Source organism: Sorex araneus, chromosome 4, assembly GCF_027595985.1.
Source record: "Sorex araneus isolate mSorAra2 chromosome 4, mSorAra2.pri, whole genome shotgun sequence".
NCBI lineage: Eukaryota > Metazoa > Chordata > Mammalia > Eulipotyphla > Soricidae > Sorex > Sorex araneus.
In genome coordinates, this window is record NC_073305.1 from 76,641,415 (window position 1) to 76,669,054 (window position 27,640).

Consider the following 27,640-nt stretch of genomic DNA (forward strand, 5'->3'; position numbering starts at 1 on the left):
GGGCCGACATCCCCCAATTACTCAAGGCACCGGCTCATAAAAATAAAGTGACCCGTAGGGGCCCGCAAGACAGTGCAGAGGGTAGCACGTAGCACACTTGGCTTGCTTTGCCCAGGGCTGACCTGGGCTCAGTCCCCAGCACGCCATATGCCCAGCCCCACCCCCGCCCCCAGGCCTGCCCTCAGTGCCAGAAGCACAAAGCCCGGAGTAAGGCCCTGAGCAGCTCCGGGAATGGCCCCAAAAACAAAACCAAAAAGATTTTAAGTAGATAAAGTGATCCTGAGAGCAAACGACTGACTATCTGCACACATGATCTGCATGCGGGCGCCCCGGCTTGGACCCCTGGGTCCCTTTCAGGCACGAACCCAAAACTACAAAGATTCTCACAGCCTACAGGCCCTATCACAGCCTGTAGACACTGGTGGGCCCACCTGACTCAACCCAGCACCACAGCAGCTGCACACGCATGCGCTCTCTCTCTCTCTCTCTCTCTCTCTCTCTCTCTCTCTCTCTCTCTCTCTCCCTCCCTCCCTCCCTCCCCCTCCCTCTCCATTTCTCTGGTCCATCTCTCACGTAGCAAGGGATGCTCTCTATTACGCAGCCACACCCCAGCCTCAGTGATAACCTCATTTTTTCTGAAAGAAGAATGAGGCCCATAGCAGCAACTCAAGAGCAAGGAATTGGGGGGGGGGGGGGGTGTGCGCAAAATCCAGATGAAGCTCCAGAACTAAGCCCAGCCCCACCCCACCCCAGCGAACACCTCACCTGCCACCCCCCCTCCAGCTCCCCCTCTTCCATGCAGGCGCTGCTCTCTCTCCACAAAGCTCCCGGTCCCAAATTCTGCTCCACAGACCACAACCCCCCCCCCCCCCCCCCCGCAGCAAAGGTCACCCTAACTTCTGCAAGCAAAAGCAGTCCTACCTGGCAGGCGCAGAGCAAGGTGGCCCCAGCGCCTGGCGCAGCCCCTCTGGTACCCAGCCGCACCCCCAAATCATCAGCCCTGGGAGGGCGGCTCTGTTCAACTCGGAAAGGGCTCGGACATGCCACAGGCTCGGAGACACCCGAACCCAGCGAGAAATAACTATGTAGCCACTGGGATTATACAAGCTGGGCTCACACATAGGAATATGCAAGTGGAATTGTATGAAGGGGTGTGGGTGTACAAAAATAGTATGGATGTGCCAAATTAAGGACACACGGTACCCTAGACAAGTGGGTACTGCAAATAGAACTCTGTTCACTAGAACTTTTCTTAGGAAAGTTACTTCGGTTGTGGTGCCCCTCTGGGCAAAACTCACTGTCTAGTACTGAGAACAAGTGTGGTTTCTGAGCGACGCTTCTCACGGTAGCAAACACGGACAACCAGGGCAGATGGGCTGTGACTGTGACTATTCATCAATGTATGTCTAAGGAGGAGGGGAGGGGTGAGGGTTGAGGGTCACGGTGCCACCTCTCTGGCCAGCCTGCCAAATCCTGTCCACGGCCAGGCTCTCGATGGTCCTCCATGGCTGATGTTATGCGGAGGCCAAGGTGAGCAGTGAGGCTGACTGATCCAGAGCGCTGGGAATGACTTACGCTCAGCCTTGCTAAGTCTGCCGATCCTTCATCCGTTTAGGCTCGCTACTGTCCGTGGGAGGGCTGCATGCTCCTGACAGGGTTCATTCAAAGAATCCCAATCAAACTAATGCCAAAGAAGGAAAACCTTGTCTGTCCAGGACAGTTAAGAGCAGATGCCTAGGAAGTGGGAAATTGTTTTTGTGTGTGCAAGCAGACACACACACACACACACACACACACACACACAATTTTCCTTTTGTGTATGTGGGTTTAGGCACACCTGCCTGTGCTCAGGGACCACTCCTGGTGGTGTCTGGCTAAACACCTGATGCCCGGAGATGAGCCTGGGCTGGCTGCAGACAAGGACTGTGCCTTACCCACTGGACTATCTCTCTGGCCCGACAGTCTCCGAAGGGGGTATGAACACCTATGCTGTGAGGGCTGGAAAGCTGCCACCTGAGCACTCCAGCACTGCAGTGCCGACAAGCTGGCAGGGCCTGGCATGCCCTCCAGGGCAGCTGCTGGACTCCTAGTCCAGGTGCTGTACTAACAGTGCCCACGTGCGGCTCAAAGCTGACGTCAGCTCCCGGGCCTTCTGATTCCTCAGTTTGTTGGGTTTGGATTTGGGTTTGTTGTTCATTTGGCCTCAGAGCCACACCCAGCGGTGTTCAGGGCTACCCCCACTCAAAGATCACTCCTGAGTGACCAGGGGACCATATGAGGTGCCAGTGACGGACCCCAGGTTGCTGCACACACAGCAAACACACTACCCACTGTGCCATCTCTCCGGCCCCCGCTACTTCTCTGTTCTAAGCAGCTAAGCTACAGGCCCGAATCACAGGGGATAAGATCATCTTGTTTCTTTCCTTGTACTGCTTGGGGGCTGGGGGCGACAGCAATGCCTTGCTGGGCTCAATTCTCTCCCCTTTTGTTTGTCAGCAGTTCTGCTGCAAATGCAACGCGCCACAGTCAGCCTCCCTTTCCAGTCCAACCCTCTGCCTGCTCAGGGTGGCTCGAAACCAACACACAGGAGCAAGGAAATGAGAAGAGGTGAAACCCCAATCTCGGGTAGAGGGGCCTTCCTGTGAGCAGAGGGCTGCCGAGTATGGGAGAGAGGGTCGGCAGAGGATGGCCCCCCAGGTCTTGAGAGCCACCCCCTTATCAGATGGCCACATGTTACGTCCACCCACCTGGCCCTCGCATTATCCCTGGTAAAGAGCATGTGTGTGTGTGCGTGCATGTGCGTTCACACGTGCGTGCATGTAAGTACACATGCGTGTGTGCGCATGAATGCTGCGTGCATACTTGCATCTGTGTGTGTGTGTGTGTGTGTGTGAGTGCACGCACACTCCTACGGAAAAATGGGGAATCAAACCAGGAATCAAAGTTGGAGCTCAGAGGCCAAGAGCTGACCCCAGGCCTGCCGGGGTCTCCAGGCAGGCATCATTTAGGGAACCGTTTAGAAAGGAATGCTGGGAGGAGGGAAGAGACTTCCACAGCGCCCGGCTGCCTCCGGCTCCCTCCCCTGGCACACATTAATTACTCCCAGGAACTGCACATCCAGGAGCAGCTGGGCACATTGGCTCCATGCCACCAGGTCACACCCAGGGGAAGGCTGTGGGTCCGGGCCGCGGCCGCCAGCAGGGCTGGCCACGGTTCCCTACCTGCCGCCCCCACCACCACCTCGCCCCCTCTGGGAAAAATCCATTCACCCTTCGAAAGGAATTAAAAGGCCCCCAACACACACACTAGGACCACAACTAGGACCACACCTCAGTTCCTGCCTGGCCGGTCCTGGCCGGTGGACCATATGAGGACGGTAGGGAGCACTCCCAGGGCAGGTCCTCCTCTCTGGCAGGCCTCGGCCCGCTCCCTCACAAGCCCGCCCCCTCTCCCCCAGGGGGCGAGCACACCCACCACCCCTCGGCCTCCTGGGCAGCAGCTGTCCGAAGCCAAACCCACCCCAGGAGAACGCCGAGGAGGTGGGCCGGGACGGATGGGCGCCCCCACGCTGCAGCCGCCCCCACTCCCTCTCCCCGGGGCCTTCGCTCTGTCAGACTCTGAAGCATAATGAGTTTTGTTTCATAACAGTCTTAAATGAACTGGAAGGGGGAAGGGGAATGACAATGATAAAAATCTTAATTAAAAAAATTCCTACAGGCGAAGAGATTTTTCCAGATCCTGAGATGTGATCAACGTCTCCTGAGCTGGACGGGCGCTGTGGCAGGGCCAAGCGCTCCACAGGCGGTTCCTGTGCCAGGTCCTACTGTGTGCCACAGGCCCCCAGGAGCCCAGACGCCACGGCTTCTCGGGGCTCGGAGTCTAGAAGGGAGGGGACGAGCAACAAAGCCCACGGAAGCTCTGCGGAATGCTGGGTCGTCGCTGCGTTGAGGCGGGGAGGTGGGGGGAGACAGCTCAGCAGTCTGGGGCACAGGGACCCCCGGGTTCAACCCCAGGCGGGCACCACATGGTCCCTCTGCCCTGCTGGGCCCAAGCAGCATCCCTCACCTGCCCAGACAGTGACACATCCAGCCCGATTGCTTCACTATACTAATATCGCCAGGAGGTGCCCTGGGGTCCCCTGAGCACAGCCTGGAAGCCCCTCTGACTCCTGAGTTGGGGATGTGAGCTGAGTTTGGGTGCTGTTCACAGGGCCCTAGAACACAGGGCTGTTCACTGGGTTCTAGAAAAGCATGCAATCCAAGTGCATGGCAGTCTGTGCAAAGGTCCTGGGGTCTGAAGTGGCCCAGTGTGTCCAAGGAAGAGCCAGATCGCCAGCCAGGCTGGAGCTGAGTGAGGGAGATACAGTCTAAGACAGCATCCTAGAAGCAAGGGGGGAGAATCTAGGGGGAAGACTCCAGACCACTGCGCAGACATGGGGCCCAGCACAGGAGCTGCGGATCAGGGAGGAGAGGGTTCTCCACTTCTCGGTCACCTGACAACCTCAAGCCTTCGCTCCTGCAAAGCCCCTTGACAGCAACTTACAAACGCTCCTGCAGCACACACACTCCCGGCTATCCCAAACCAGCCTGAGACGCAGCGGGAGAGTGGGCTGGAAGCAGACAGGGAAACACAGTGGAGAGACAGGCGGAGCCCCGAGGCCAAGGCCCAGGGCTGAAGGACTGTACTCCTCATCCACTGCCCGTCTGTAGCACTGTGGCACTGTCCTCCCGCTGTTCATCGATGTGCTTGAGCGGGCACCAGTAATGTCTCCGTTGTGAGACTTGTTGTTACTATTTTGGGCATATCCAATACGCCACGGGTAACTTGTCAGGCTCTGCTATGCGGGCGGGATACTCTCGGTAGCTTGCTGGGCTTTCCGAGAGGGACGGAGGAATCGAACCCTTGTGTCGGCCATGTGCAAGGCCAACACCCTACCTGCTGTGCTATCTCTCCAGCCCATCCACTGCCTAGAGTTTTGTTTCTGTTTGCTTTGGTCCACAGCCGGTGACCTCGGGGATCTCTCCTGGCGAGCTCAGGAGGCCACACCGAGGGCTGGGACCCAGGGATGGGCACTCACATCCTCTGTACGACCTCTGCACCTCCCCCCCCCACCTCTGCCTCGACTCTCCAACGGCTGGGTGACCCTCTCCTGACACCTTTTCTGCACTCATTTAGCCCTGGAGTAAGGCAAGAGATGAGCTGACGGTCCTCTCCATCTGGCCACACGTGGTTCAGCGCCCACTGACCAGCCCAGTGAGAGAGGAGGCAGGAAGCCCCTCGCCGTGCCAGGGGAAGATTCACAGTGGGCCACTGGAGTGACCCTGCCAGGTCCACCCACAGCCCAGTCCTGGCCAGCCCCCACCCTATCCTCATCCCCACGATCACACTCACGCCAGAGCGGCACAGGGGGAGATGAGTGGCCAGTTGAGACTCCAGGTAAGTCCTAGAATCAGCTGCAATTGGTAAAAAGGAAGTTATAAATTCAAAGGATCTCAAGGTAGCCAATGTCAGCCAGAAAGGCGGGTCACAGCATCAGGATTGCAAAGGGAGTTGCTGTGTGACCTTAGGCAAGTTACCTAACTTCTCATGCCTCAGATTCCTTACCATCATTAGAACTGTGTCCTAGAGGCGCTTGGAAGGAAAGTTTGAATTATAAAGCATGTCAAAGAATGTCTGGCACTTGCTAAGCATTATGAGAATATTTTTAAAGAGAGGAAACTTCTGTTTTTAAAAGGAAAGACTCTTTCTGAACCCTCTGAGGCAGGAGAGGTAGTTTTATTTCTGTATTTGAGAAAGGGCAGAAACAATCAGTGCTGATTAACAGTTTCAACTCGCATCGTTCCTACTCCATACTTTCAAAATATTAATAAATTGCTTTGGCACCAAGATATTTATGGCAGCATATTTACAAAAAATAAGCTCTGAGAAAAGACTTAAGCATCTGACAATAGAACAATAGTTGAACAAATGAAAAATGTCCAAAGAAGGTTTTTTTTTCTTTTGTAAACCCTAAAAAAATATATATATATCACCTAATGAAGAGCTCTTTAAGGCATGGAAAAGGTTTATAATATCAAATAATAATAGAGACAAAATTAGAGTTCGTTTTCAGCTCTTATGACATAATTGCTATTAAAGCAGAGTATAGAAGGTAGATGAAATGCATAATCAGAAGAAAGAAGTTTGGGGGTGTGAAGGGACAGGAAGACTGCTAGACCAGAGTCCCCAGGTCCTGGAAGAGCAGAGCCCGCTGTGCTCTGGGCTTGGGCAGTGCTCGGCCAGCACTGCCCACAGGACAGCTGCTCAAATGGTAGCAGGACCTGGGAGCCAAACACAAAGCCTTTCCTTAGAGTTAGCAGCCGCTTTCCCCTACAACTAAGAAGACAAAAATCTGGATGTCTCTGGAGCCAGAGAACTAGTAAAGCAGGTTGAGCACTAGCCATGCACCCGGCCAACCCAGGTTCGATCCCCAGCACCCCACATGATGCTCCCCCGAGCCTTGCCTGGAGTGATCCCTTCCCTGAGCACAGTTGGGTATGGCCCCCCCAAACAAGAAATAAAAATAGCTGGACATTCCTGAAGACGTCATGGATGGAGAGGCTGAGATCCCCCAGACAAGGAAGCAAGCAGAAGAGAGTCCAACATGCAGGAGCAAGTCCCTTCACAGCGTCTGCCGACACACCTCGGCCCTGCCTGAACCCAAACAGAAGCCGCTCAAGGGGGCTAAAGAGTTAAGCAGAGTCTCCAGTTCCACAGAAGGAAGTCAACACAAAAAGGTGGTAGGTGGTGTTAGGGGTTACCCAGGCAGGGGCACCCAAAAATTCCAACCTTAAAATGAAGGACAAATTAGAAAGAGACCAGCCTTATCTGAAGGAGATGACACCCCAACCCGAACCCGGCATTTTTCATGCAAAATGCCCAGCATCCAACAAAACGGGACCTAGGACCAAACCAAGAGAGGAATGCAATGCAAAAAAAAAAAAAAAAATTTAAATCAAAATGGAATATTTACAAAAAACATTTTTAGTGGAATAAATAAGATTTACATGGGGGCTAGAGCGATAGCACAGCGGGTAGGGCATTTGCCTTGCACGTGGCCGACCCGGGTTTGAATCCCAGCATCCCATATGATCCCCTGAGCACCACCAGGAGTAATTCCTGAGTGTAGAGCCAGGAGTAACTCCTGTGCATCGCCAGGTGTGATCCAAAAAGCAAAAAAAAAAAAAAAGATTTACATCAAATTACAAATAGATTGAAGACTGGCAATGTGGGAGACAGGTCAGCAAAAAAAAATTGGGATAGCAAGAGATAGTACAATAGCACAGGGGGTTGAGGTGCTTTGCTTTGCACCAATCGACCCAGGTCCAGAACCAACATGGTAATATATAATATCCTTTGAGCACAGCCAGAAGTAAGTCCTGAGCACAGTTGGATGTGCTCCCCCAAATCCACCAAAAGAGTTTGACACTGAAGCACAGAAAATACATAAATGAGCTTCAAGGACATGAAAGGGTACCATGAAGGTCTAACGTGCACTCACAAGGCTAAGGAGAAGAGAGAAATAATGGGGCAAAAGCTACTCCAGCAATAGCACAGCAGGTAGGGCGTTTGCCTTGCACACGGCCGACCCGGGTTCGATTCCCAGCATTCCATATGGTCCCCTGAGCACCGCCAGGGGTGATTTCTGAGTGCAGAGCCAGGAGTAACCCCTGTGCATCGCCGAGTGTGACTCAAAAAGAAAAAAAAAAAAGCTCCTCCAGCTCCTGGATGCCATGTCAAGAGCAGCACACTTAACGTGCATCATGGTTTAGACCGCTGAAAAATAGTAATAATAGAGACAAACTGAAGAACAGGTGCCATTTCCCAAGATGACTTGTTAACAGACATGAGGAAATTCTGAACGCAACAGGATGCTACCTTGAAAGGATTAAAGCAGGGGCCCGAGCTATGGTACAGTAGGCAGGGCACTTGCCTTGTACTCAGCCAACCCAGGTTCAATCTGGGCACCCCATGTGGTCCCCTGAGCACCAAGAGTGATTCAGAATGGGGCTGGAGAAATAGCACAGCGGGTAGAGCATTTGCCTTGCACGCAGCTGACCCAGGTTCGATTCCCAGCATCCCATATGGTCACCTGAGCACTGCCAGGAGTAATTCCTGAGTGCAGAGCCAGGAGTAACCCCTGTGCATTGTCGAGTGTGACCCCAAAAGCCAAAAAAAAAAAGTGATTCAGAGTGCAGGGCCATGAGTAACCCCTGAGCATCATGGGTGTGACCCCAAAACAGTAGCAATAAATAAATATCAAAACGAACAGAAAAAGACAAGCTAGAATTCTATACCCAATAGAATATCCTTCACATATGAAGGTGGAAAAGACATTTTCAAACTAATGAAAATGGGGTAAATTGTGATAACAGCAGTCACCCTACGAACACCCCCCACTGCGTGCACACACAGGCACACATGCACACACATTCCCCTAAAAGGTGCTCTTCAAGGAGAAGGAAATAATTGTGAAGAAGGAATATGCACATAGTTTTACAGGAGAAATAAAGACAAGAAAACCAAAAAGAACAAATATGTAGATTAATCTAAATTGTCCTTGTCTGTTTAAGACAATGTCTTGCAAGCTTTTTAATATACATAGAAGATTAAAATCACAAGCTCCCCAATGGGTCTGAGGAGTTTAAGCCTTTGAATTCCTCCTTTAAATCAGAAGGAATTTAAGTGTTACACGTAGTTTGCATTCTCCAGAAATGGTTAAACTATTCATTCAGAGTAGGTTCCAAAATAAAAAACAATACAAAATCACACGCAAATCATCCAATTATGCAAAGATATGTGTGAAGAGAAACTTACTCTAAAGAAAGAGACTATTTTTAAACGCAGAGGTTCTTGTCTAGATGATGGACCGATGACTTGTTTTCAGTTTCTTTTTACTTTTCTGCATATTCAGTAAAATAATTTTTCCCTCCACTTTTGGCCTCACAGTCTCTTCTTACACTTCCAGGTGAGTGAAGTACCGTTCCTTTCCTTACACAGAGTAAACCCAAGTGGGGGGCAGCCCTGCTGGTCCCTGGCACCAGAGGCCCAGAGCAGCCCCGTTCCCAGTCCTGATCCGTGGGCCCGTGGCTGAGAATAGCCACAAGTGGCTCCTTCGACCTCTGAGCAGACCCTAGGAGACCCCTTCCAAAACAAAGGTTCAAAAAGAACAAATTCCTAGAAAGCCGACAGGACACTCTGCAGCTAATTCTTCACGACCTTTATTTGTTATGAGTGAATACTGTTTGTATACACACCAGGTGTGGAGTCGGGCTGTGGCCAGGGCAGGGACCTAGCCGGCTGACTAACTGGGTGTGAGAGATGTCCCCTAGAGCATTCTCGCCAGGTAAATAATAAGGAACTTCTAAGTCAGCAGAAACAATCACTTTTGATAGCAATGCAGGACATTTGCATAATCTTTCCACAACAGAAATCCAAAGATCTTGCTAAGTGAACAAAAATTATTCGTCACAGAAGTCATTGTCCCTTACTAAACTAGTCTTTCAGCAAGAAACACTAAAAATAAAAACAGAGCCATAAAGAAAGAATGCATACTGTTTACAGGGGGACACACCTTGCTATCCAAACACTGCCAGGAGTGGTCCCTGAGCACCTCCAGGTGACCCAGAAAAACAAAAAACAACAACAGAAAAGAATTACCATTTTATGAAAAACAGTAAGACTTTGGTTGTTACAATGATGTTGGTACTCTCCTATGCCCCTGAGTACGTTTTGTTAAGTTAAATTAGGAAATGGGGGGCTGGAGCGATAGCACAGCGGGTAGGGCGTTTGCCTTGCACACGGCCGACCCGGGCTCAATTCCCAGCATCCCATAGAGTCCCCCAAGCACCGCCAGGAGTAATTCCTGAGTGAAGAGCCAGGAGTAACCCCTGTACATCGCTTGGTGTGACCCAAAAAGAAAAAAAAAAAATAGAAAATGGTCTGAAGTGAAGGCTCACTTGAACACAGACATCTCTCCTCTCTAGGAATCCATCCTAAGAAAATCACCTGAGGGGCCTGAGCAATGGGTCAATTGCAAGCCCCAAATGCCTGGCCCCAGAGTAGATGCTTCCTAAGTATTTACTGAATTGGAATCTATGTGAGAGGATGCTAAACAACTACTTAAGGAAAAAGTTTCCAAAGACTATCCAAGGAGTAAGATATTGAAGCACATTCAAAATAAACCCAATGCTACTTGAAAGCAGAAGATGGCAGCTACTGTCGCAGACCTGCGATGGGTCATCATTTCAGTACCACAGGCTCCCCTCTCCAGTGAGGGGAAAACCCAGGGTCCGAACCCAGGAGGTCTGACTCCAGAGTTCACAATAACCAGACGAGACTACCCAGGAAAAACACGCTGAGAAGGAAATGATTACAATGCTCCTCGGAAGGAATCAGAACCCATTCTATTTTTATTCCTCATACCTGATGCCCATTTCTGGATTTTCCACTTTGTTTTTGGGCCACACCCAGCACGGTGCTCAGGACTTACTCCTGGCTCTGCTCTCAGGGCCCACCCCTGGCAGTGCTCAGGGGGCCGTACGGGATGCTGGGGATCCAACTGGGGTCAACCACGTGCAAGGCAAACGCCCTACCTACTGTCCTATCACTCTGGCCCCACGCGGGTGACTCTGAGTGAGTCTTCTCCCCAAACAGGCCCCCGTGCCCAGTAGGAACCTCTCAGCCACAGCACACAACTCCCCTCCCCAACGAAAATTATCTTCTTGGGCCCGGGGTGATAACACAGCAGGTTGGGGGTTTGCTCTGTATGCGACCCACCTAGGTTCCACCCCTGACACCCCAGATGGCCCCCCAAGCCCTGCTAGGAGTGATCCCCAAGAACAGAGTAGCACCCCTCCCCCGAAAAAGAAAAAGAATTTCAATTCTATCTTCCTGCTTTCCAGGAGAGTCCCTTATCTCAGGGGAAACATTCTATTCCCAGAGGCTGGATGGCTGCCTGAAGCTACAGATAGAGCCGAACCCTAAACCTACCAGACCCGAACCCTAAACCTACCAGACCCGATCCCTAAACCTACCAGAGACCCGATCCCTAAACCTACCAGAGAGTCCCGAACTGCCTGAATCTCCACATAGGGGAACCCTAAATCTCTGTTCTTTTCCTGTACATACAAACCTACGACTAAGTTCAGACTGATCACCTAGACACCGTAAGTGATGAACAGCAAGACCAAGAGGAGAGCGATTAAGCCGTGTGCCTCGAGGGCCGCTACGGCACGTGGTGCTCTCCTCTGACCACCCCCGGTTGACGGTGGGGCTGATGGAAGATGAGGCAGACGTGCAGACCTGAGCTGCTTGGCCTGGCCCCACCACCTCTCCCCGGAACCTCTCAGGCTTCTCTTCAAAACTCCCTCCACGCCTGCTCCATTCAGGCCTCAGAGAAGAACCAGGCTGGGCTGACTGGGTGGAGGACCAGGCTGCAGTGCTGAGCCTTGACTCACGGCTGGTGCTCACACTGGACCTTCAGGTTTGGTCCTGGGGGCAACGTGGAGTCAGATAATCCCTCAGAGAAGCAAACGGGGGAGCCTGGGGAGGGGCTCGGGGCGGGAAAGGAGAGGCATGGAACCCCGAAACCAGGAAGGGGAGTCCTTCCCGGGGTTCTCCTTACACATCGCCAGAGTCACCCAAACGGCAGAGCACTGGAGGAGGCAGTGGCCCAGGAGGCTGTCGACTCAGCTCTTTCCACATCGAGGCCGGCCGGCACCAAGTCCAGGCTTGTGCCCCGAGCCCCCAGGATTCCACGCGTTGCCCAACTTGTCCCAGGGCAAGGCTCAGCCCCCAAGGCCTGGGCTCCAGGCCCAAAGGCAGGATCTGATGCAGACAGACCGCGTGTCACCAAACTTCACTTTCTTTTTTTTCACTCATTTTGTTTTGTGTTTTGGGTCACACCTGGTGGTGCTCAGGGTTACTCCTGGCTCTGTGCTCAGGGATCACTCCTGGTGGGCTCAGGGGTCTATATGGGTTGCTGCAGAACAATCAAACCCAGGTTGGTCACATGCAAGGCAAGCGCCCTACTTGCTGTCCTAGCGCTCCAACCCCTCTTTCACTTATTTATTAATCTTTTTTTTTTGCTTTTTTTTGCTTTTTGGGTCATACCTGGCTCTGCACTCAGGAATTACCCCTGGCGGTGCTCAGGGGACCCTATGGGATGCTGGGAATCGAACCAGGGTCGGCTGCGTGCAAGGCAAACACCCTACCCGCTGTGCTATCACTCCAGCCCTTATTTATTAATCTTTACTGAGGTACTGTGATGTTCAACACTGTAAATGGTTCCATACAGTCACCCACAACCAGCAGGCTCACTCTTCTCCACCAACATCCCAAAGGCCCTTCTCATTTCAACTCTCCCCACAACCCTGTAAACTCAGTTCTGCAGACCAGCTCCAGGTTCTGCTGCCTTTGGCCATTTGTCTATCAAGAGAGCACACAGATGTCTCTTTCTCTCCTGGCCTGACTCAGCATCACACTCTCTAGTTCCATCTATGTCATAGCAAATTGCATGACTTTGTTCTTTTTGAGGGCTGCAGAGTATTTCATTGTACATATAAACACAACTTCTTTTTTTTTTTTTTTGCTTTTTGGGTCACACCCGGCAATGCACAGGGGTCACTCCTGGCTCTGCACTCAGGAATTACTCCTGGCAGTGCTGGGGGGACCATATGGGATGCTGAGGATCGAACCCAGGTCGGCTGCGTGCAAGGCAAATGCCCTACCCGCTGTGCTATTGCTCCAGCCCAAACACCACAACTTCTCCATCTGTGCCCTGGCAGTCGGGTTGTTTCCATATCTTGGCTCCCGTGCTAAGCACTGCCATGAACCTAGGCATGTGGATATCCTTTCCAATTAGTGTTTCGTGTTTGGGGGGTAGATAACAAGAAGTGGTATTTCTTATACGTCCCAGATCACAGGGTTTTTGGTTTGCTTTGTGTTGTTTTACAAACTGAAGCTCTGTGGCCAGTCTACGTGGAGCACGTCCTTTGGCGCCGTCATCCTGACAGCAAGCGCTCATCTGTGAACCTGGGTCACATTCCAGCAAGGTGTGTTCTCAGCATGATGCTGGTACACACCTCGAAGACGCTAGGACCGCAGACACCTCCCTTTCTGATGCACCAGGAAGCAAACAAGTCTGCCTGACGGACCTCCAGGCACTGCTCACCTGGCTGCAGAGGCCCGGAACCGGGCCCCAGTCTCTCTGGGTATGCCGGCACCTAACCCTGACGGACCCGCTCCCGCTAGCTAGCCGGGGCTGCCTCCCTCCTCCCCCCACATCCTCCCCAGCCCACAGGGTCAAGGTTGAGCCCCAGGGGACTGACCCAATCCCTGCTTAGCTCTCCGGTCCCATGGCAGTCCCCACTGCCACCAAGAGCTATACCCCAGGCTCCAACTGGGTGCCGGAGACTCAGTGACAAGCAAAACCTGGTCCAAGACGTTGTTCGTCCTCGAAGAAGCTGTATGTCTGGCAGGATGACAGACAGAGATGGGATAGTTGGGCCCAGAGGGACAGGACAGCCAGGAGGGCGTTTGCCTTGCACGTGGCTGACCCAGGTTCGACCCCCAGCATCCCATAGGGCCCCCCAAGCCCTGCAGGAGTGACCCCTGAGTACAGAGCCAGGGGTAAGCCCTGAGCATTGCGGGGTGTGAGTCCAAAACAAAACAAAGTACAAGGTGGGGGTATAGTTGTCATCCGGGTGGGTGAAGTTTGGGGGGAGCCCAGTGGGTGTTCAGGAAAGGCACCAGGGGACATGGGGGTGAGCGGAAAGAGGAGCCAAGGAGAAGGAAGACCCCACGCCCACGGAACCTGAGGGGACAGCCGTGAGCAATGCTTGCTAAAGGGACTGTCTGCTCCCGTGGTTTCGGTCCACACCTCCCCCTCCAACATGGCAGCCGCCAGCCACTCTTGGCTCCTAAACACTTATCAGAAAACACAACTGTAAATCCAATTTGATTTTCAATTCATTGAAAGAGTCACGCACGGCCAACAGGCAGCCCCCCTGAACCACAGAACACCAACCCCGAAAGGGGAGGGGACAATGACGTCACATTGGAGTGGCCGGGTCAAGTGGGCTCCAGGGGCTCCCTCCAGTCACTGACCTGTCTGGGGCCGCCTCCCTCTGCCCGGCGGGTCCCGCACCCCAGTCCAAATCCACACAACCCCACACACACACCTCCAAGCTCTCCGAAGACGTTTCCTGCTGCGTCAAGTCTACCTGCCCCAGCTGCGTCCTGTGTCCTGGGAGCCATGTGTCCAGCATGTCCTCCACGACTCCAGTGGGACCCCGGGGCCTTCCTCCTCTCTCCACTACTTCCCGCCACTGAGGGGCACTCAGTAAGATGAACAAACTGCTCCCCGCACCTCCAATCACCAGCGCCGGCCGGGATGGCGGGTGAGGGCACTGTCTCTGGGGGTTACCCTGACCTTCCCGAGAGGGACGCCTCTGCCCAGGGCCCCCCCAAGCCACTGGCACACCCCATTATGCCCAAGATGGTGGGCTCCGTGCTCCCCAGGCAAGTGGGCTCGGGGGTCTGCAGAGAGAAAGGGATTAGCTGGGCTTTATTGTCTTATCTGTATTGCAGGACCTTGATTCACAATACTGTTGGTTTTTTCACTTTTGTTTTTATTGTTGGTGTTGCTTTTTTTCCTGGTTTAGGGGCCACTCCTAGAAGTATTCAGAGGACGATATGGAATACTGGGGATCAAACTCAGTTTGGTCGTGTGTGAATGTTCTGTACAGGGGCTAGAGCAATAGTATGCATACGACCCAGGTTCAATCCCCAGCATCCCATATGGTCCCCCAAGCAATGCCAGGACTAGTTCTTGAGTGCAGAGTGACCCAAAAAGAAAAAGAAAAGCGCTGTACTGACAATGTGACAATACAGTTAATGAGGGTTTTGTGCATACATCGTTCCAACAACACACCCACCACTAGTGATGACTGCTGCTCTTCACCAATGTGACACACACACACACACCCAGGCACACACAGACACACCCAAATACACATAGACACCCAGACACACACACACACACACACACACACACACACACACACACACACACACCTGGGAAGTTCTGGACCAACTAAACTTAGCTGGGTGTTAAAGAAGCTCAGACAGACTTTCTTTTTTTTTTTTTTTTTTTTTTTTTTGCTTTTTTTGGGTCACACCCCGCGATGCTCAGGGGTTACTCCTGGCTCTGCACTCAGGAATCACTCCTGGCAGTGCTCAGGGGACCATATGGGATGCTGGGATTTGAACCTGGGTTGGCCACATGCAAGACAAACGCCCTACCCGCTGTGCCATCGCTCCAGCCCCTCAGACAGCCTTTCGAACCAGGAACTAGTCTCTAGATTCAGGGCTCTGACTGGGACCAGCTCTGCCGGCCTCAGTTTCCTCAAGGGTAAGTGGGCGTGACCTCAGCTGTAAGGATGAAATGACTAACATCCCTCCAAGGCCAGGTTCTCCCTAACCTCTGCTGCCATGCCAGCTCTAGGAAGCCTCCACAGCATATGCAAATCAGCAGACCTCCTCCCCACCACCCCAAAACTCCCCACACACACCCCAGGCCCAGCTTGGGACTGTCTGGGATGCAAGGGATGTGATCCAATCTGACTCACCAAGTATAGCCAAAATTCTTCTCAAGTTCACAAGTGAACATTGATTTTAATTCCTTCTAACAGAGAGAGAGAGAGAGAGAGAGAGGGAGGGAGGGAGGGAGGGAGAGTAAGAGAGGGAGAGAGAGAGGGAGAGAGAGAGGGAGAGAGGGAGAAAGAGAGAGAGAGGGAAAGAGAGACACAGAGAGAGAGAGGGAGTGAGAGAGGGAGAGACAGAGGGAGAGTGAGAGAGGGAGACAGAGGGAGAGAGAGAGAAGGAGAGAGAGAGGGAGAGAGGGAGAGAGGGGGAGAGGGATAGAGAGAGAGAGAGGGAGAGAGAGAGAACTTAGTCTTTTGGGTGGCAGGGTGAGGAAGGAGACCATGAAATCAGACAAGCAGCTTTCTAAAAGGTTACAAACCGATTGGGGAAAGAAAGGAGAAGGCAGCTGGAGAGAGTGAGGGGGCAGGGGGTGGGGGAGGGCGACAATCCCCGGAGTTTCTGCTATTATTGAATACCCCAACTCTCAGAGCCCAGCAGCCCCCCCTCCTCCACCCTCCACGTGGGCTAGGCTCTGTTAATGAGAAAGCAGAGCTCTGCCTACATTACCACAATAATGATTTCCCCGTTGCATTTTTCCAGGCCCGCCGCTTTATCACTGCAGAAGTAGACATATATTTTCAATAAATCCCCTCTCTCCTTCCTCCTCCTCCCAACTCCCGCCCTCCCTAACGCCATCCCGAGCCCCGAGCACAATGAGCCCCACTAATCAAAACAGAAAGAAAAAGAAAAATGGAAAAATCACAGCTGCTGGAAAACAGCGTTCGCTACAAGTCCAAGCCCTCCACGTTTCTCCCCCCTGGCTGGCAGCCCTTCCTGCCTCAAGGACACCAAGCCCTCCCCATCAGAAATCTGACGGCGAGTGGGGGTGGGCAAAGAAATCTAATATTCACTCTTTCCTATTTTGACTAAGCCAGCACAGACAGAAATATAGATAAGGCCTTGAATAACTGATTTAACAAAATGTCACTTATTAAAGGGATGGGGGATGGGCTCCATTTGCATCTGAGAGCGCCGCTCACCCCCCCCCCCCCCCCCGCCCCAGGCTGCACGGCCTGGAGAGGCCAGGCCCTCGGGAAGGGGCATTTCTCTTACCTGGCCTTCCCCAGCCGGTGCGGAGCCACCCACTCCCCAACGCCCCATCCCCGCCCCGTAACTGAGACGCCTGGTTTTCAACCCTCCAGCAAGAAGGGACCGGGAGCAGCCCAGAGGCCAAACAAAACCAAGACAAAGAAAACCAACCGACTAAGTCATAAGTAAGTCAGCACGTACAGCCCCCTCCCACTCACCGGGTTCTGGGGGCCCTCAAGTGAGGGAGGACCCTCTTCGGCTCCCCCCCTGCTTCCCGGTCTTGGAGGGGATGCGAGACCAGCCCAAGCAGGAAGCATGGCATCCGACCCCAAGAACCACCGCCACTCCACCACCAAACACGCTGGGCCCCCCAGACTTGGGTACTACTGGGTAAAATTGTTTGAATTCCATACTGGTTTCTAAAGAAGCTTAGACGCTTCCCAAGCAAAGAGGCCTACGTGTCTTTCTACTGCGCGGAGCTCCCCAGCTAAACCTCTCCGCTTGCCTAGGTTCACCCAATTAAACCAGGCGAGTACACAGGACCCGTGCTTGAGTCGCCTCATTACGGGTACCCTTGCGCTGTATGTTAAGAGCGGCTCCAAGCTCCCATTGTAACGGCAACATGGGACACTCCCATGAAAACTCCTTGGCCATCCACTCCACCTTTTTTCTCCTTTCCTCGGCAAAAAAAAAAAAAAAAAAAAAAAACCTCATTGAAAGGAGTTAGATTGGAGGCACTTCCCTATGGCCAAGAAAGCTGCAAGGGCGGCTCAGGGGAGCCTCTTTCAGGACCAACGTCTGCAGGGGCCTCAGTTCTTCAAGGGAGCAAGCCTGGGGCTCAGTGGCCAGCCCACGCTTTCTAGAAATTACCACATCTGGCTGTCCCCAGTCCCCCTCAGTGGGGCCCAGGCACTGAGGGGAAATAAGGGAAAAGATTCACATTTCTGAAAATGGGAGGCCCCGAACGTGTTTGGATCATCCGAATGTTTCCAACAAAGGCCAATAGGAGTGAGATTCCTAAATGATCTTGATTTTGGTGAACTTCTGTATATATTCCCTGAACCCTGCCCCCATCTGTCTGACTCTGTCTCTGTCTCTGCATGGCAGAAGAGTCGTCACTGAGCTCTGCTATCACTTCTGGAGGTTTCTGGAGGTGCCTCTAGCAAACCACAGGCAGCATATGTGGTACCAAGGATCTAACCGGGTCAGCTGCACGAAGCGCCCGGAGTCCTGCCCGAGTCCTACCCATGTACTACTACCCCTGTACCCTCACTCCAGCCCTGCACCTGCTCATTTAATTCTGTGCAATATCATCTGTTTGAGAGGGCACAAAATTTGGAGTTGATTCAAATTCTGGCATTAAACCAGATCACTCGATGCCTGCTGGACATCTGACTCCACGCTACTTATTTCGTTAAGTTCTTTCAGTTCTTTTGCTTTTTGGTTTGGGGGCCACACTGGAAGGTGCTAGGGGCTCCTCCAGGCAGTGCCAGGAAGAATGCTAGTGGAATTCAGGACTTCCATAAGTGAATCAGGAGCTCCAGGCCTTTGAACTATCTCTTGAACCCCACAATTCTACTTCCTGAACCTCACTTTGGCTGGCTGCGAAATGAGAATATTTACCTCATAAATATTTATATCACCTGTGTTCAAGACACAGGTAATATAAGCGCCTCCAGAGATTTCTGGAGTTCTGCAACTCAAACCCAGGAAGCTGGATGTCAATGCTGGCCCCCTTTCCCACTCTCTCTGGTGGGGGCTAGTGACCATCACCCCTGGTTATGAAAGCAAATTCCGTTCAGTGCCACTGAATTGTCCAAACTGACAACTTGCATTTCCTATACACATACAAGAAGAGATCCCGTGATCCGCAAGGGTGATGAAGCTTACTAAGTGCTGGGGCCAGGGTTCGGGTCTCTAGAGAGCTCAAGAGGGTGCCTGACACGTTTTTAGGTAGGTTTCAAGTTTTTAAAAAAAATTAATAAGATGCCAGCGGGTAGGGCGTTTGCCTTGCACTCGGCCGACCTGGATTTGATTCCCAGCATCCCATAGGGTCCCCTGAGCACTGCCAGGGGTAATTCCTAAGTGCAGAGCCAGGAGTGACCCCTGTGCATCATCGGGTGTGATCAAAAAAGCTAAATAAATAAATAAGATGCAAGTTTCAAATAAATAAAACCTTGACCCTCTAGGCTGAAGAGTCCCAAGGATTCCATAGGTGAAAAGCACAGGACGGTTTGAGATCTGTGTTGTTTTGGTTTGGTTTGGTTTTTTATTGAGAAAAGACTTTCTCACACCAGCAGAAAGGCTTAGTGCTAAGGACTGTTTGGGGGTAGATTGGGCTTTACACAACAGTCCTTATTTGCAAAACAAATGAGGCATGCAAATGCAGATTGCTGAGACCTGGGACCACAGTGGGGATTCTCGGGTAGATTTCAAGTTTCCAGGCACCCCCTTCACAGCCCTCTGACGCTGTGGGGGTCTGGTTGGCGGGTCTCCAATATGAAATCTTCTACAGAGTCTGAACCTCTACCAAGAGGTCCTGGGTAGAGGACAGAGAGACAGAGAGGGTGCCCATGGTGGTCGGGGCTTCTGGCACTGCTTGGGGGAAACGGAGGAAGTGTCTCGTGGGTTGTCAGGTTTTCTCCCTGAAGAGATCTGGCTGAAGATCAATTCACCTCGCTGCGGCAGTGTGCGAAGCCTCTTACAGTTTACATAACACTTTCCGTACATTATCTGATTCCATCCTCACAACTCAAGGGGCGAGGCAACAGATGGTATCACCCTCTTTCTACAGTCTCAGAGCTGGGCTAGGAAGCAGTCTTGTCCAGCGATGGCTGATGGAGCGACATCCCAACAGAGCTGGACCCCAACCCAGGGCCTCTGACTTCTCTCACCCACCGCTTCCCGTGCAGACCCCCCAAAATTGCGGGCACCAAAGCTGGTAGGTTGGGGGCATATTTCCATGAAAAAGTAACCCCCAGGAGGGGCAGCCTTTGCTGAGCATCCATTCTCCTACCCTTCCCCTTCTCTCTCTTTTTGGAGCTGCTCGCTGGAAACACAAGACACAGTAGTGCCCACCAACTTTGAAACAGGGCTGAAACATCACAGATGTCTTTTTCCTAATCATCCTTGCCAAATAATTATCCAGGGAGGCCCCAATTACTTGAACTGAAGACTCCCTTCCCCAAGCCGGAGCAGCCACTCTCTCCCCTGGACTGCTCCGTAATGCGGTCAAATCCTCAGGAAAATGCAGTCGGATTTTCTGGTGCAGTCTTAACCCTTGCAGTCTCCGGCTGAAGTCAAGTCCTGGGCCTACACCCCTTGCCCAGGAGGGCAGGGCCTCGCCCAGAGAGGTGGGGCCCCTGGGGCCTGCACACTCTCATTCTTGGGCCTCCCTCCCCTCAAGGGCTAGATATGCCCTGCACACACCCAGGCCTTCTGCTCAGCTGTCCCGACATCATCCTCCCCCCTCCACTGACGTAGCACCAGCACCCACAAAGTCTTTCCTTCACACAACAGCCTGCCTGCACCTGTCTCACGGTGAAAGCTGCATACCCAAGGCAGTCACCTCCAGCCCCCATCAGTCTCGCCCCGGCCATCCAAGACACCCTAACATGGGTCTTTAGCAAGTCACTGGTTCTACCTTGCCTGATCCAATGGTGATTTAAACTCACGAAACACTGAACACCCTTCCACCCTCCTAGACCCCCACGCCCAGGCTTTTTACATGAACACCCCCTCCTCCCACCTGCACACGCAGCACACGCATGGACACACACGGGGACACACACACACACACACACACACACACACACACACACACACACGCACGGTTTTCTGAAGCCCAACTCCTCTGACCTGGGCGCTAGGCCAGAATGTATAGATGTGCTTGGTACCTCTTCTTTTCTTTCCTATTTTAGCTTTGGGTTTGGGGCCACACCCAGCAGCGTCTACAGCTCTCGCCTGGCTCTGGGCTCAGGGATCACTCTGGGCTCAGGGATCACTCCTGAGCTGGGCTTGGAAGATCCTACGGGCTGCTGGGGATCCAACCCAAGTGGGTCCCATGCCAGGCAAGCGCCCCCTGCTGCTGTGCTGTGTCCCCAGCCTGGGATGTGCACCCCGAGTCAAGCCGCCTCCACGGAAGGAGCCAGATTCTTGAAACTTTCAGCACCTCTGTTTGCCCCCCTTCCTCCTGCCAGCAAAAGTTCTGCTTGAGCCAGAACCCACAGCCACCCCGAATTCCTCCTCACCTGTTGGCGCCGTCTTTAAAGCCAGCCTCGCACTCAGCAACTACGCTCCTGTTCCACACCAGCCCCTCGCCACCAATGCAGAAGCCTGAGCTTGGGGCTATCACTCCCCCTGCCCCGCCCCTCACGGCTTCACCCCTTCTCCAACTGAGATTCAACCACTGCAAGCCTGCCACCCCACCCACCTGCCCCTGCACTATCTTCGCCTGTGGCCTCCTCTTCCTGCCACTTGCCCACCTTTGGGGAGCCACACCCCCAAGTCAAAAGTCCTCCCAGAGACTCTGCTGGTGCTCCTCCCTTTACCCAGCCCAGCCCACAGGGAGGGTGTCTGAGGCTACCCGTGCTCTGGGTTTCATCAGAGCACGAAGCACATGCTGCAATATCTGTCTTTCTTTACATGTCAGCCGCCAGTCTGTACTGTAAGTTTGGGGGTGGGGTGGGCACGGTGGAGGAAAATGACTGGGTCTGTTTTCATTCTCGGTGGACACTGGGCGGCTGAACATGAGGCAACAAACAGTAGGGGTTCAACAAGCTGAAGAACGTATTCATGAATAAACGCAGGGCAGGACATGAAAATCCTATCTTCCAGGAGACCATGATTATCCCAGCCACCCTAGAAGCATTCTTTCTCACCTTCCTTGCCATGCCCCTAAACACCCCTTTTTTTTTTCTTTTTGGGTCACACCCGGCGATGCACAGGGGGTTACTCCTGGCTCATGCACTCAGGAATTACTCCTGGCGGTGCTCAGGGGACCGTATGGGATGCTGGGAATCGAACCCGGGTCGGCCACATGCAAGGCAAATGCCCTATCCGCTGTGCTATCGATCCAGCCCCATCCCCCAATTTTTTTTTAAACGTTGTTGAACCAACAGCCCAATAGCCCGACATATTCCAGCTTGGTGCCTCCTGTGAGAAAGAAGCAAACATCATCCGTGTCCTCGGTAAACCCTAATTAACCAGAGCACCGTACAAGCAGCTACTCTGAGCGCTGAGACATTCTTAGAAAAGAGCGCTGTCTTCTGTTGTATCCTTTCTTGCACACAAGATGAAAGGTTTATTAAGCAGGCCCTGGACCCAAACCTCTGTCGCCAAACTCTATCACTCCTGAGTAGGCCCCAGTATCCTTGGTGAATAGTTTGTCAGGGCTTCCGGACTCCAGCAGCTCTTGCCCGCCTCTCAATCCACAAAAGAAGCTAAACTCCTCTCAGCTTCCCCCTCTATTTCATTGATTCTCATATGGAAATTCAGAAACACTATCAATCCACAAGGACTAGAGCGATAGCACAGCGGGTAGGGTGTTGGCCTTACACGTGGCCGACCCGGGTTCAATTCTTCTGTCCCTCTCGGAGAGCCCGGCAAGCTACCAAGAGTATCCCGCCCGCACAGCAGAGCCTGGCAAGCTCCCCACGGCGTATTCCATATGCCAAAAACAGTAACAAGTCTCACAGTGGAGACGTTACTGGTGCCCACTCGAGCAAATCGATGAACAACGGGACGACAGTGCTACAGCGCATTAATCCACAAGATCCCAGCTGACTGTAGCCTTCCTCTCCCTCCTTCAGTTTCATGAGGGTGATAAGTCAAGTTGGCTGAATCTAACTCACCCACCTGCATTGCCTGGGGTCAGAGTTACTTGTCTAGATCCATACTTTTCATGTTTAAAGTTAATTAAAAAAAAAAATCAAGAAATTTCTCAAAAGTAAAACACGCAGGGATGGTAAATACAAACTCTCACAGAAGTAACCATAATACAGTATCATTATGTAGAACCTCATCATAAAAGCCCAGTTCCTAATCCCTCGCCTGGGAACTGGCCACAAAAGGCAGGTCAAGATGCACTAGGTTCCTTGTCTCCCTCTTCAGTCCCCAAATGCCTCCTCCAAGTGGCCTCAATGGGTGTTAGACTTTCCCAATGTCATTAGATAGGTAAACCAGCTGGCTGGAAGGGAAGCTTCTAAGATGAACGATAATTATGTTCAGGGCCTGGAATTACAGGTCCCACTCTCTACTAGCGTACCAGAGTGGGGTAGGGCATTTTCCTTGCATGCAGCTGACCCGGGTTCAATTCCTCTGTCCCTCTTGGAGAGCCGGGCAAGTTACAAGAGTACCCCGCCCACATGGCAGAGCCTGGCAAGCTACCTGTGGTGTATTCGATATGCCAAAAACAGTAACTACAAGTCTCACAATGGAGACGTTACTGGTGCCCGCTCGAGCAAATCGATGAATAACAGGACAGTGCTGCGGAGCTACTTTCTACTAGCACACAGAATTGGAAATCAACCATACGCCTTTCTTTTCCTACCCCACATAGTAGACTTGCCTAAGTATTTTCCTTGTGCTTGATTGTCAAGATTATTAAACCACGCGAGAGCCCTTTCTGGAATACAGGTACAAATCCACCTTCTCCAAGACAAAAACAGAAGTGAATCAACTCGCCCAAGTTCATGAAGCAATTTGGCCAATGGCCCAGGAAGAGACTGTAAAAATCTCTTAGGAACTCTGCACGAAATTTCAGAGATGGATGGATTGAAAAAAGAAAATCATTTTTTTTTAATAAAGTAAGATGAAAACTCTGAGCCCCAGAAATGGCTAGAAACTAACACCACCCCTCATTTGTGACATGTCCCCTGCCTGGAACATTAACTCACCCTAAAAGTAGTTGATCACTTTACAAATAACTGCCAAGTGGAGCCAACTGCTGAATGCAAGACCATGTTCACACAGTCTGATTCATCAACTTCGTGAAGAATCCTTAGGCTCTCCCCATTACCAATGCTTTTGTTTCTTATGACCCAGGAGGGAAAAAAAAAAAACCTTATAAATAAGCTCTGCCTTTGTGAGCTACAAAGAACGTCTACACATTTTATTATATAAGCAGCAACGAACACTGTAGTCTGGCCTCTCGATTAAAGCTCCTACCTCAACAAAAACCACAGGCCCAAGCAGGTTGAAGGAGGCAAAACTGAGTACTTTCCGCAGTTTGTAGAAACTGTTTTTCACAGCAAGCTCATATGAACGCTATGTGATGTTAACACATGCCTGCTATGTGGAAATCTGCTTACCAAGCTGTGAAAAGGCCCATGTTTACTATGGAACCTGCGAAATGAAGCTTCTAGATGCCCATAAAGCAGAAGGGAAACGCTTTTTTTTTTTAATTTTTTTTTTTAGATGTCAAGCTGGCTTCTAAATAATCTTTTGGCAAAAATGGACATGTCTCACAGGGCGGGGCCCAAAGAGGTGTGTCAGTCCCAGTATCAATTCCTATAAATCAAACCCTGACAATCACCCACAATATTCTTAAAAGAATGAATTATGATTCACAGGCCTTCAACCCTTTATTACCACAAGAACATTCTCAGCAGAAGAGGTGGGGGGAAGCTACTGAGACTTGATTAATGACCAAAGCAAGACAATAAAATAAATCTCATAAAGACAAGAAAGAAAGAGAGGGAGGGAGGGAGGGAGGGAGGGAGGGAGAGAGAGAGAGAGAGAAAGAGAGAAAGAAAGAAAGAATCTGAATGACTGCTCGTGGTTTTAAGGGTGGGCATGTTAATCCCACCACCCAGGATAAAGATACAGAAAAAGATTCTGTTTACCTTCCCAGTTTAGACATTACTCCAATTTTTCAGCAGGAAAAAAACAATTTTAAGATAATTTCTTTAAATTGATGCTTAGTTAGGAGCATCAATCAATGGCAGTAATATTTCATTCCCAACTCACACAACTCTCGAGTTGTGAAATATCATATTCTCAATCTGGTAGGGAAAAGGGGGAGCATCATCCATGTAGACATGTAGATTTTTTTTTTTTAAACCCATTTTCCCCCATTCTATCTAGGACTGCAGAAAGCTTAAGCAACTTCAGTTAGCCATTCGTCTAGTATTGACTCCTTGGCCCAACTAAGCATGTTTAGGTTTGAATCCTTGGTGCTAAAATGATCCTGGCAACCCTAAACCCTCATGCAGGATCCATGCAGCTGACAGTCAAGCTCTACAACTCCTCTGTAGATGCAGGCAGTTGGGAAGAAGTAGAGAGGCGGGGAGGAGCCGAGACCACAGGGTTAGCTAGCTAGCTCCGTGCTGAGCACTCCAGACTGTCATGCTTCCAGTGAGCATCCAAAGCGCTTCTCCCAGCCCCAGCCTGCATTCTGGAAGCCAGCGATGATGCAAGTGGTGGCTATCAACCGAGACAACTTAAAGCTCTCCTCCTGGAAGCTCCTCCACGGGCTGCTCGCAAGTGCAGCCGGCCCGGCTTGCAGAGGGGAGGCTTCTGGACAGACCTCTTCAGCCAAGCCTGGGTCCAGCACCCCCGAGCAGCACTCCTTGCGGAGGCAAGACAGCCCAGGCCAGGCTGTTGGATGCCGATTCCACACGTCCCCGTGCCAAAGCCGCTTCTGGTCTGGGGAAGAGTTTCCACAAAACTGTCTCCAACAGACCAGCGAGGGCACCCCGAGACCCAGGAGTCGCTTTCCTTCCACCTAACGATGGCCGGTGCACATGCTCCAGCCCAGTGCTGGCCAGCCCGGCCCGCCGGCCAGGTGCTCTCCGCCTCTGCCAATGAATGGAGGGTTTTGTGTGTTTCAAGATCCATTTCTTCAGACCACCGGCGGGAACTTCCCCGTCTCCCAAACTGAAGTTAGGGAGTGCTTGGGGCAGGTTTCTCCCCCTTGCAGATTCCTCCCATCTGGGTGGTCACCGTAACTTTTTGGGGCCCCCAAAGCGCCCACAGACGCAGACACACACACACACACACACACACACACACACACACACACACACACACACACACACATGCATCATGTCAAAAACCCCAAGAGGCACATCCCCGGGGTCCTGCGGTTTCTCGGCTGGAAGAATGAAGGCTTTATAATATCACAACCCGCTACCGCGCGCCCCGCCGCCACCCTTGCAAGCAGGGGCTGCCCATTAGCGCGCCCACCGCACCCCTCCCCCTGGCCGGGATGCCGGGCAGCCCCGGGAGGGAAGGGGAAGCCGGGCAGCCGAGAAGAAGCCCTGCAAACAGCCCGAAAGTAACGACTTTCCCTCCGGGCTCCCCCACTTTCCCTCCGCCCCTCCCCCCACTCTTCGCACGGAGCATCTCCCAACTAATTTTTTTTGGGGGGGGGGGGGGTAATGCAACTTAATCAGCATTTTTTTTTCCTTTTTTTGCCTACCTTGGCTGTTTCGGCAACAAGTGCATGGGCAATCCGACCAGAAGGCCAGTCTCCGTGTGAGGGGCGAGACGGGGGGCGAGCCGAGCTGATGGAGTAATTTCAATATTAATTTATGTCAGCGCTGCCTTCCCGAAGCGCTACTCACTTACAGTACTGCCCTCAGCCTGTAAACAAATATCGCTCCGCCAGGAAACATACTCCCCAGATGCGAGCCCCTCTCCCCCGCGGGGAGCCCGGCCCCGCGCCCCCCGCCGGCCGCGCGCCCCGCGCCCCCCGCAAGGCCGCCCGGGGCCGCCCGCGGCACCGGCCCCACCGCCTCCGCCGCCGCCCCGGCCAGAAACTTACTCAGCCCGTCCCCGCCGCACCCGCCCTCCAGGAAATCTACTCTCCATATGCATGCGGCTCCCCGCAGGAAATCTGCTCCCCTCCCCCTCCCGCAGCCACGCACCCTCCTCCCGCGCCGCCCCCGGCGCCCTCCCCGGCCCGAAACTTACTCGCGCGCGAGCGTGCGGCGCTCCCGATCCTGGAAACTTACTCGCGGCGCGGGCGCCCGCCGGCCCCCGGCCCCGCCGCCCTGCCCGCCGCCCGCCGCCGGCAACTCCAAACTCGCCCCGTGCCGCCGCGCGCCCTCCCCGGGGGGAACCCGCGGCGCGGGGCTGCGCGCGTGCGGCCGCCCTCCCCTCCAGGAAACTTACTCCCCATCCGCATGCACCGCCTCTCAGCCATCGCCGAGAGGGAAGGGGGTGTGCTGGCGAGCCCGAAATACATATGCACCCCTCGCCCCTCCCCCGGCCGCAGCCCACTCGGGCCGCGCCGCGGGAACCTGGCCTTACCTTTCGCATCGCTCCCCACCCGCGCCCCGTCCCTCCCGCCCCGCTCCCGCTCCGCTCCCCGGCGCGCCCCCACCCCCCCGCTTTTTTTTTTTTACCCAATACCCACCCCTAGCAACCGTTCCCAAGCTCCTCTCGGCCTTTTTTTTTTTTTTAATTCTGGATGCAAATTCCTCCCCTGTCAGCAAATCGACTGTCAAATTATTTTCTTGCAAAAGGAGAAAGGCGGGGTGGGGGGGGGGTGGGGGGGGTGGGGAGCAGAAGCAAAAAAAAAAAAAAAAGATGGGGGGTAGGGCGAGGGGAGGGAGCGAGGGAGCGAGAGGGGAGAGATATCCCTCCGCAGAGCCGGGCTGGCCGCGGGCGGGGAAGCAGGAAGTAAGGTGTCCAGCGCCGCGGCCCCCGCCCGCGCCCCCTGTCCCCCGGGGCGCCGCCGCTCGGGCCGGCGCGGGCCGCGGGGCTGCATTGTCTGCGGCGGGCCCCGCGCCGCGCCGCGACCTTATTTGTGTGCTCTGCATGTGCGTGAGGTTGCACCTTTTGTAGGCTGGCGAGGCCAGGGAGGGGGCTGCGGGCCAGCGGCGGCCCCGCGCGGGACCTGTCAAGCCCAGGGTGTGGC

The 27,640-nt window shown here is 53.0% G+C and overlaps 1 protein-coding gene across 9 annotated transcripts in view; it reads right to left on the minus strand.

Moving 5' to 3' along the window:
- The window catches only part of TRERF1 (transcriptional regulating factor 1), a 223,960-nt gene extending 196,892 nt beyond the window's left edge, over positions 1 to 27,068 (minus strand). For 7 of the 9 annotated variants that reach the window (XM_055134610.1, XM_055134615.1, XM_055134614.1 and 4 more), the window contains exons 1-2: positions 26,692 to 26,836; positions 26,198 to 26,282 (exon numbers count right to left, since the gene is read on the minus strand). The gene's annotated coding sequence lies outside the window, so the exon portion shown is untranslated. Of the gene's footprint in view, positions 1 to 26,197; positions 26,283 to 26,542; positions 26,574 to 26,691; positions 26,837 to 27,030 lie in introns of those variants that run through there. The other 2 variants (XM_055134607.1, XM_055134609.1) reach the window with 2 other exon arrangements.
- Between the last annotated feature and the right edge of the window lie 572 nt (positions 27,069 to 27,640).